The 10,803-nt window shown below is 44.3% G+C and overlaps 1 protein-coding gene across 12 annotated transcripts in view; it reads left to right on the top strand.

The window, feature by feature from the left end:
• The window catches only part of COBL (cordon-bleu WH2 repeat protein), a 277,939-nt gene that overhangs the window by 59,871 nt on the left and 207,265 nt on the right, over positions 1-10,803 (top strand). The window lies entirely within an intron of this gene.

The raw sequence follows: 10,803 nt of genomic DNA, 5'->3' as shown, positions 1-10,803 counted from the left end.
CATTTATAATGTGACTTCTTGTATAAACATGGATTCACATTCAGCTTTTCAGGCAGATGTCCTGTGGGAAGGGTGATGAAAGAGGATTTCCAGGAATGGCTCATGCTTAAGTGTTAGCAACAGATTTTCTTTGTTTGTTTGTTGTTTTCACCTCATTCCCTTCCCTATCAAAGATCCTGTTTCCCAGGCGCTGTTTCGAGTGCCCTTGTCTCCTGTTGGATGCAAGTTTCTGCCGCAGGAGCCTGTGGGAGCCTCTCTCCCGCCCTCTCCCTCCCCATCCCATATCAGAAAGAGCTTGGCCCTGTATGTCCTCCTTTATCTGGATCTGATTCGAAAGTTCCATCATTTAAATTATTGGATGGGTATAAAAACAGACTTGGATAAATAAATACTATATTTTAGAAAAGGACACATTCAAAATGAGTCTTAACTCAGTTTATTCTAGTATATCTTGCAAATCTTAGACCATTGGGGTATTACCATAATCAGCTTGGAAAAGTGAGTTATTTTCAAGGAGATAAAGGTGGTAAAATTTCTCTTAATTAAAATTTTATTTGAGTTACTTCTGTAGCTTTTGGGATTAATTGAATAATTTTCTTAAAATCTAGCCTAATCACTAGGCAGCATTTTTAATGTCTATGGCCATTTTTCTGTCTGAGGCATCTTTTATTTTTATTTAAAAACTTCCGTGCAATTTAAAATATTCTTCTAATTTTTTGAAATTTAAATTCATATTTAGATATTTATAGAGACTAGGTAAATTAAGAAGTATTAAAATGGATATAAACTGAAGGGAAGATACTTTGTGTCACTAGAAAATAATCTTAGAATCATCTGTTCCCTATTTGTAAAAAGGCGAGCAGTTTATCACATGTGTATTACACACTTTCAAAATACACATTTTTAGATCCCTGTGCTCTAGATGCGCATCTTCAGCTCCAGCTGGACGTGAGGGTGACTAGAAGGAGCGAACGTTGTCCTGCGGTTCTCTGAGGGCCAAGGCCGGCCCAGGTGTGCAGCAGGGCTTTGCTGGTGTCGGCGGAGGACCTGCGGGCTCAGTAGGCTGCTACTGAAGTTCCTCATCCATGTGCATGCCAATTAAGTGGAGTTTCCTCCATAAAATCAGGCGTCCTAGTTCATATTATAAATCAAGGATAGAGCAATATTGCTTTGTATGTACATTTTGAGAAATGTAACCATTTCATAAACAAAAGGTGCACAGTATGAGTGTATTTTTCTTTACATTAAACTCTTGTCTGTCTGTTTCAAGGTGGGAGATTTTAGGTTACAATTCCTTGTGCAAAACCTTTTTAAAAAAATTAAACTTTTTGGTCTTATTTCAATAGTAATGCAAGTGACTTCTCTGTCTTAGAATAATTTGAATAGGGTCAAATATGGGCAGAATAGACCTGGCCAGTTATTTCTTGGGGCAATGTAAAACTTTTAGAGACCCACCTTGAATAGATCAAGGAGAAAAACATACATAGCCCTAGAAATGCCTTCATTTTATAGGAGGCAGGAGAGAGCAGGCCTCATCCATGGCATGATTGATGGATGCTTCCAGAGACCACCTGCCCCTCACCGTCCAGCTGTCCACCTTTGTGCGCTTTCCTCACACACACACAAAGTCACCATCTCTTCCATCTAGCCAACTAGTCCTGTCTCAAAGTTTAGAATTTTAAAAATAAATTCTTATTTCCTTTTCACTTTGCAGCCCTTCCTGGGGAGGTGTAGTCTTATCTGTTGTTTATACCTTGTTAGAAAGAACCTTGGCAGATCCCCTACCAAAGACGGATTTTGAAAGTTGAGAGGGAAGAGAGAACATGATCCCACTGGGTTTGGGTAAGAGGGAGAAACCAGGCCATGGAGAAGGCAGAGGCCCAGAAAGAATGGGAGCATCAGAGTTCACCGTGCTTCTCCAGGCCTCGCAGGAGTGGAGACCCAGCTATTTACCGGGAGCCATTTGGAAGACTCATCTCCATCGGTGGCCTCTGTATGGTCTTTTACGTGCAAGGCCTGTGATGTAGCATGGCAGATCACAAAGTAGAAGGAAGAGGATGCTCCCACCTCAGGAGTGGAGGGGCACGCCCACTGCAAGACTCAGAAGATGTTCAATGTGTCAGCTGGTCACATACAGTGAGTCCGAAAGGCCTGAAGTGCTTGGTGTTGGCAGAGATGCTGAGCCTGGCTTGGGGGAGATGACTTAGTGAAGGCATGCTGGGCCCTAATGCTTAGGACTCGGGGCGGGGGGAGAGGGGGTCTTCTCTGGGCCTTAAATACACCGCCAAGTTAATTAAAACACTCAGCCTTCTCAAGTGAATTGAAGCTAATCCTAAAGTCTGATTTCTAGCACAACTTCAGTTTAGTTAGTTGCCACTTTTACTGTACAGAAGCAGCAGCTGCTGAGAAAATATCATTGCGTGTCAGTAGAGTCAGTTCAAATGTTAAGAGAAAAACATTTATCTCCTGCAATTCACTGACCAAGAGCTTGTCATGCCAGCATAGTCTCTGGTTGGTTTTTGTTTAGTCTCTGGTTTCTGGACATGTACTCTCCTTTACCAGGTTATGTACTGGTTATCAGTATGGTGAGTCAGTGCTAGTTCCTTTAAGAACCTCCCTCGTAATAGAAATTTACATACCAGGGAGTGCACTTCACTAAGATCTGGCAAGTTCTCTTTGTCTAAGTTGTAAGTACATGGTCTATTGTACCTCCCCTCTCCCATCCCCACCCCAAACCCCTGGAAGCCTACGTCCACCTCATCAAGGCCTGGTGTGATGGAAGTAGTCGGCCCATGGGCATTGGTTCTGTCACCTAGCACTTGAGTAGTAACATCCCCTCCTATTGTGTGCTCAGCTGAATCAGGAAAGCCATCCATCCTGATCCTGGGGAGACAGTTGCATCTTTCCAGAGGGAAGGAAAAGGAGGGCTCTCTAGATCACTGCATGCTGCTAAGCTCTGGGGATGTCTGAGCTTCCACTGGAGTGACCTGTCTCCTCCTGTTGCAACCTGAGATGCTCTTCACACTGTGCTAGCATCCTCATAACTTGTAGCTCTTAGCTCTTGAGTTTTTCTTGGTGCTCCTTCCTCTCTTAGTTCCTTGTTGTAACTGTCGAGAGTTAGATTTGGATCATCTCTTGGTGTCTGATTTTAGGGTGTTCTGGTCTTCTGCTCAGGCTCAATTCTGCATGTTCCCATTGGGTAGTCAATGACCTCCTTGTGGCCATAGAGGATATGGCACTGCCACAGAGTCCTTTCCCAGCTGGGCTCAGAAATGGATACATATCTGCCCCAGATATTTAGACCTTCAGAGAGTTTCCCTTTTTTGTCCTGTTAAAAACCAACCTTTAATTCACAACAGCCAAGAGGTGGAAGAAACACAAGTGTCCATCAAAGATGAATGGATAAACAAAATGTGGTGCATGCACACAATGGAATATTATTCAGCCATTAAAAGGAAGGAAATTCTGACACATGCTACAGCATGGATGAAGCTTGAGGTCATCATGCTGAGTGTAATAAGCCAGTTGCAAAAGGAGAGATACTGTGTGACTCCATGTATGTAAGATATATAGAGTAGTCAGATTCATAGAGACAGAAAGTAGAATGGTGGTTGCCAAGGGCTGGGGGGAGGGGAAAATGAGGAGTTGTTAAATGAGTATAGAGTTTCAGTTTGGGAAGATGAAAAAGTTCTGGACATTGGTTGCACAACAATGTGAATATACTTAACACTACTGATTATATACTTAAAATGTTCAACATGGTAAATTTCATGTTATGGGCACTTTACCGTAATTAAAAACAACCTTTAGCAAACCTTGACTCCCTTATCCTTATGAAGAGATAGTGGAGTGATGCCTAGCATCAATGGAAGGCTTCTTATGTGCCAGGTGCTGTTTGGAGTGGGATCCCTTTAATGTATTAGCTCCGTGAATCCTCAGAACAACCGTGTGCAGTTGGTGTCCCAAACTCCATGCTGAGAGAGGTCAGACAATTTACCCAAGACTGTGCTGCTGGCAGTCTGGAGCTGGAATGCGAGCCCAGGCATAAGGCTCCAGGCCCAGCTGCTCAGCTCCCAGGACTGCCTCACTTAACCCCCAGACTGTGCCCTTTCAACTCCATGTGGCTGGAAACTAGCACTCTGCTTGCCAACTACAGGGTGGGTTGATGCTTCATTTGAAAGAACGATTCTGTCCTTCCCACTGGGATTTTCGTTTCATGAGTGGTCAGCATCCAAGCTGCACTAGGAAATCTACTCAGTGAGATGTGTCCCACCATTTAGGATGAATGGATGGTGGGACAGAGGGATAAAGGATGCCCTTTTTCATCTTGTATGATGGATGAACTAGACTGTCTGTAGACATAGCTCTTTGTCTGTTTTTGAGGGTATTGTTGAGGCATTCCCATGGGAGGAAATTGTTCTTTGGATGTTCTACTAGGATCAGAGGTGCTTGTTGGCCAGATGGTACTATTTCAAGAAGCAAAACACTCCTGGAGTCCAGAAGTGCTCCTGTTGCTCCGACGGTCTCAGAGGGGAGGCAGCAGGAGTTGACGTCCTGTTGTGCTCAGTTTGTGTCATATTTTGGGAGGGTTTTTTGGCCAACTCCCTTTCCAGATACCTAGCTCACAGTCATGTTGGGGGGATTAAAGGAGGTGACTCAATGGAAGAGACTTGAGTGGCGTAGGCACTGAATGAATGTGGGTGGAGAGCCTGAATCACAGCCCCGTCCTGCCATACTCTGTGGTCATGGGCAGGATGACCTTTGGTGCCCTTCAGTTCCAGTTTTATGATGTGGAAATCTTGATGGTCCCAAAGCCACCTTCTCTGCCTACCACCTATTTTGAGACCATACCCCAATTTTTCTTTTAACAATTCATCAATGCAGTCATTTATTTCTCATGTAATTTTAAAATGATCATTAAAAATTTAAATGAGTAATCTGCATAAATAAGTCTGTTTTTATCAGACTTTGAAAGAAGTCTACAAGTCAGTTTATAAGTCTGTTTATAAGTGATAGGAACCATTATCAAGTCAAGGGTATGGTAGAATCGCAGCCATAAGAACTTCATAAACATTTGAATGCTTCCTCATTCAGCACTTAATGCATTTTATTAGGGTGCTATAGAAGTTATATGGCCATGATCTGCTGCCATGCCCCTGTGCCAGGCTGGGTTGTGTACGCTCCTTGCTCTCTCCCTCCCCTCCTGGGGCTGACAGCCCGGCAGCCAGGGCTGGGCTGTGTTCCAGGGGCGCGTTCACTCATGGAGCTTTGGGGAGTGACCCATGAAGGGGGTGGGAGGAGAGGACTGGCCTGGAGCTCGGGGGACAGACAGAAATGCTGGCAGGGAAGGGAGTCGTTTGGTACATGTGACCTATAGACAATGAGTGGCATTTACAATGGGTGCCCCGGACGCCTCAGAGCTGGGCAGGGCTGCCTGGCTGCCTGGGCTCCTGAGCTGCAGGGACAAGGTTCAGGGTGGCCCTGCTGATGCAGCTCCTTCCTGGTGACATGTACTGCAGCCATTTGTCTCCCTGGTCCAAGCATATAGTAAAATGCTATCCTTTTAATATGTTCCTTTTGTTTCAAGTAGGAAATTTAGATGCTTAACTTGGTTTTCTGCATTAAGACTAGGATGTTTAATTTTTTTTGAGCTTTAAATCCATGAGGTGATAAAAAGAAGTGTGAAATATTTTTTAAATGCTACTAGATATTTTCAGTTTTTTCTGCTTAAAAATAAAGGACACACACCAGGTGGCTTAATTCAGAGATGTCTTATTTTGCATTTGCAGAGACCTTTGTCACATTGAAAATTAAGCCTTTGGATAATGTGCTACTTACACTATAATAATTTCCTTACCAAATTGTAAGTTACTTTGCAGGCAGGATTTCTCTCTCATCTAACTTTGTTTCTCATAATTTAATAATGTTAATAATAGTAGTTTTAAAATACCAACATTTGAATAGTACTTCATGGTTATAAGGTGTTTTTTGTGTATTTCACATTACTTAATCATGCACTTTCTTTTACTGTATGATAAGTTAAGTGTCTATCTTATTACTTCTAATAGACTATTGGTTTCTTGAGTTCTGGGACCATAAATTATAGGATGGTTTATGTCACAGACTCTCTAGAAAATACCTTGTTTGTGGTAAGTTCCAAATACCTGTTTATGGAATGTCTGAAGTTGTATTTAGAATTTTACGTTCTTTGTACGTTGTTCCTTCTGTGCATGTGATTCATTCACTCAACAGGCGTTTGTTGAGCTGAGGTTTTCAGCAAGCTGCTGGCAGCTCCTGGAGGCTACAGAGTTTGATAAGAGGACAAAAGCTTACACTCCAGGGGAGGGAACAAGATCCTGCAAATAGCTGTAGACCTGTTTAGCACCCCAAAATGGAATCCTAACTTAGAGATTGCAGAATTACTTCTAAGTTTGACAGGGGTGGAGGGTGAGGGGTCAGGAAGACTTTGAGATGATTTCTAGGAGGAGCTAAAGTTTCTGTTGAGCTTTGAAGCCATTGCAGGCAGAGGCACTGCATCAGCAGCCTTGGAGGGTGAGAGCAGGGCGTGGAGGGCACAGCGTACTTGGGGGAGGGGGGATGTGAAGGAGGGAGGGATCCCCTTGGAATGGGGTGGGGCTGGGTCAGCTGGACCCAGAGGTGGAAGCACGGCTTTGAAGGTGTGGGTTATGAGGACGCTGGGCAGTGAGTGTCCAGCTGCTCTTTTGTGAAGTTTCCCCTTTGGAATGGCAGGAGGTGTGGAAAGAGAAAAGGACAATTCCAGCCAGTGAGCTGGGGCAGGGCAGGGCGAGACTGACAGGGTTGGGGTGCAGCGTTGGAGCTCAGCGTCAGGGTGCGGGGTTGGGGTACAGGGTCAGGGCACAGGGTCAGAGTGCAGGGTTGGAACTCAGGGTTGGAGCACAGGGTTTGGGCAAGGATCAGGGCATAGGGTTGGAGTGCAGGGTCATAGCTCTGGGTCAAGGTGTAGGGTTTGGGTATAGGATTGGGGCATAGGGTCGGAGGGCAGGGTTGGAGCTCAGGGTCAGGATGCAGAGTTGGAGCTCAGGGTCAGGATGCAGGGTTGGAGCTCAGGTTTGGGCTGCAGGGTTAGGGCACAGGGTCGGAGTGGAGGGTTGGGGTGCAGGGTTGTGGCACAGGGTTGGAGCACAGGCTTGGGGTACAGGGGCTGGACACAGGGTTGGGGCACAAAGCCGGGGTGCAGGGTTGAGGTGCAGCACTCTTCCTGCCTCATTTCTGAGGGGGCCCCGCTCTCAGGGCAGACTGCAAGGGTGTCACCTCTGCACAAGTGGCATGAAATCCGATCCTCAGTATCTACAGAATGCACTAGCTTAGGTCCTGGAAGGCTCCTAGATGTGTTCATATCCAAAGTTAACATGTTTTGTTTGTTTGTAGGTCTCAGGAACCTTAAGATTATAAAATTAAATAGCAGCAAGTAGGAGACCCTGAGACATCATTGACTCATTTTATAGGTGAGAAATTGGAGGTGCAGACTAGTCAGTGGCCACAAGCCCAGTGTCATCCGGCTGCCCAGTTCACTGCCACTCTAGAACTTTCTGTCACCTTCTTTATAGCGTTCGACATGGAGCTGAATTCAACCAGGGCAGCCTGTGGTGTCCCACGCGAGGGAGTTGAGCCCTGAGGAACTGCAGGCCGTTGCAGGGTAGACCGCGTGGGCACTGGTGGAATGAGGACAATGAGGCTTCAGAGTACTTTGCTATCTTTCTAAAAATGCATGGAATGAGGAAATATTTATGCATGGCAAGATGTAACGTGTGTCTTTCTCTCCTTGTCATACTTCTTAGTTTGTCAGGTGTCCATACTTCCATTTCACAAAACTTCTAATTTCATACAATTATTTTTATGCAGTTATTATTTTTTTAAAGAGGAGATTAGCTTATTTCTCTGCCTCCTTGAACCAGAGCCAGTTACTTAAAATGCAAATCAGGAGTTATGGAAATACAAGTGAGAAGCTGTGTGTTTCTTAATAGAATCTGTGCTAGCTGGGCACTCAGGGCTTCTAACAGCACTAACTGTGCAGAGTTCTAAATGCCGAGGTGTAGACGTCATTCACGCCAGCACTGGGTTCGTTTATGTTCTAATGAGTTTAGACGTGAAATTGTCCTGAATAACGTGTGCAAAATATTTTTAGGCTGCAAATGAAAACATAGCAAGTGCCAATTAGTAGGAAAAATTTTTAAAGCTTATATGTAACCTGCTTGCTTTTTTTGTCGAACAGTTGTGTTGAGAAATCACTGAAAAGTTTTAAGTGCCGCATTCATCTGGGTTCCTAGAAAGTGAGAGATGGTGAAGGGCTTGATGTACCAGGGAGGATGTGAGTGTTCATTGCTCATTCATTTCTTCATTTACTTATTTAACCTGAATACCAGTCAGATGTTCATCTGATACTTTTCTAAGGGAGTAGAAGGCTGGATCGGACTCAGCTCTTCCTCTCTGGAGCGCTCTGCCTACGGGTTTGTGTGCAGCAAGCATCTTCTCCTGGACCAGGGGTCATCCTCTGGGATAGGCAGTGATGTGCTGGTGAATGTCAACAGCTAGCTCTCTGAAGAAACAGTAATTTTATTATCAGTTTTACTTATGTAAAGGATGTCTAGTACATGCTTCAAAATAATAATGAAGTATTCATTCCTTTTTAATGTAAATTGCATAAAGCCAATTGATGATCACAGATGCTTTTGTTAATTTGTGCGGAACCTTTGAATCCATAGGCGCTCTGTGGTTGCACTGACACAGGTGTGGTTCTGAATGAATGTTGATGGATATTTTCGTTTCTGACAGTAAGACAAAAGTGAAACAAGGAATGTTGAAACTTCACACTTTCCTCAGTGATGTGAGAGACCTCTTTGCTGAACTGAGTGGAGTATATGAACACTATAAGACTATTTCCTAGATTTTTTCTGTGTGCTATTCACAATGTAACAGTTATAGACACGACACCCTTGTAAGTTTAATATGCATTATGAAGATTTTATCCATCACTTTCTTTTCTTTTTTTTTTGTGAGGAAGATTAGCCCTGAGCTAACATCTGTTGCCAATCTTCCTCTATTTTGTATGTGGCATGCCGCCACAGAGTGGCTTGATGAGCAGTGCTAGGTCCATACCCGGGATCCAAACCTGCGAATCTGGGGCCGCCAAAGCAGAGTGTGCAAACTTCACTACTACGCCACTGGGCCGGCCTCTCCATCACTTTCTTAAGTCTAGACCAGAGCTTGACAAAATATGACAAACAGGCCAGATCCTATTCTGGTACAGCTGGCAATCTAAGAATGGTTTTTTAAAAATGTCAAAAGGAGAATAATATTTTGTGACATATGAAAATTATATGAAATTCAAAGCTCAGTGACCATAAGTGAAATTGTATTGGAACACAAGCTCATTTATTTACATATTGTTCTTGTGCTATGAGGCAAAGTTGAATAATTGCGAGAGACTGAATGGTGACAAAGTCTAAAATATTTACTATCTGGCTGTTCATGGAAAATCTTTGCTGATCCCTGACCTAGACAATCAGCAGAGCAATGAAATGTGCCCATATTTGCAGCATTTGTCCATTTCCATGGTGAAAACAACATGGCCCTTTGCCAGCTACAAGGTCTGAAAGCAGAGTCAGGAGGAGAGTGCAGCAGCCACTGTCCTGTGATCTCGTGATCTAAATAGATCTCCCTATGTAGAGATATGTAGATCTCTATATAGATGTCTTGTGATCCTGTAAATATATAGCTGTGATAGCTGTAAACAACCTCAAGGGCACAGATCACAGTAAAGTAGTTAGGAAGTGAGATGTGCTGAGTGCTTATTACCTTGGTTTCTAATATAGTTTTTTTAATCATGAGTTGATATAATTTAATTATTAACAATGAGCATGTTAGTAATATTACTAAAAAAATAATGGCAACAATTCTAGGACACCCTTGGTTAGGGGTTCCCCAGAGTGGAGGGGAGTTTGAAGAAGCTGGGGCTCCCTCTCCCCGGGTGTTCTTCATGGAAAAAGGATATCCTGAGTGGATACTTAGGGATGAGGCAGAGATGCTGGGGAACAAGAGATGAGAATTCTCTGCAGAGGAAAAGGCTGATTTCAGGGTGGTGGGAAAGCAGAGGTACCCTGGATTCAAGGTGCTTGACTGGAGAATAGTGGGCTTGGGGCCTGGGGAAGGCTAGACACACCCTCACCCGAAGCCTTGAGTAGGAAACACAGAAAATATTGTGGCTGGCTATATTCAGAATCAACATATTTTTTTGCTTTGTTTTAAGTTAAGAGCAGAGCCAGTGTTCCGTTTTCTAAAGAAATACGGCGTGAGTGCCACCACTAGTGGGTGGCTGCTCCTCGCCCATTCTGTGTCCAGTGGTGTTTCTGAGGCACAAAGGGGCCTGGCTGATGGATTCTCATCAGCTGGCCATGCCTGCCTGCCAGGGCCCAGCATTTGGTCATATCCTGCTTTCATGAAAATTAGAAGAAATAGAGAATATGTTTTTTCCAAGGATAAAGAAAGCTCCTGAAAAGCTGAGTAGGTTGGATACGTTTGTCAGCTGTGAAAGTTAGTCACACAGCTTCGATGTCCTGAGATACGTAAAGGTCAGGTGACAATCCTACTCCAGTAAAACCAAACCAGTGCTGTGCGGGCCTCCAGGGCCAGGAGAGACTCTTAAAGCCAGTTGCTCACAACTGCATGGTCCTTGCCCTCCAGGGAAATCTGACCAGTGACCCGGCCAGGGAAAGGGCCTGGAGTCCTCCCTGGGCCACTGTCAGCTGTCAGCTTGGTGGCCAG

Source organism: Equus caballus, chromosome 4 (genome assembly GCF_041296265.1).
Source record: "Equus caballus isolate H_3958 breed thoroughbred chromosome 4, TB-T2T, whole genome shotgun sequence".
In the NCBI taxonomy this organism is placed as follows: domain Eukaryota; kingdom Metazoa; phylum Chordata; class Mammalia; order Perissodactyla; family Equidae; genus Equus; species Equus caballus.
The sequence above is the reverse complement of the archived record's forward strand: the minus strand, read 5'-3'. Positions and strand labels throughout refer to the sequence as shown.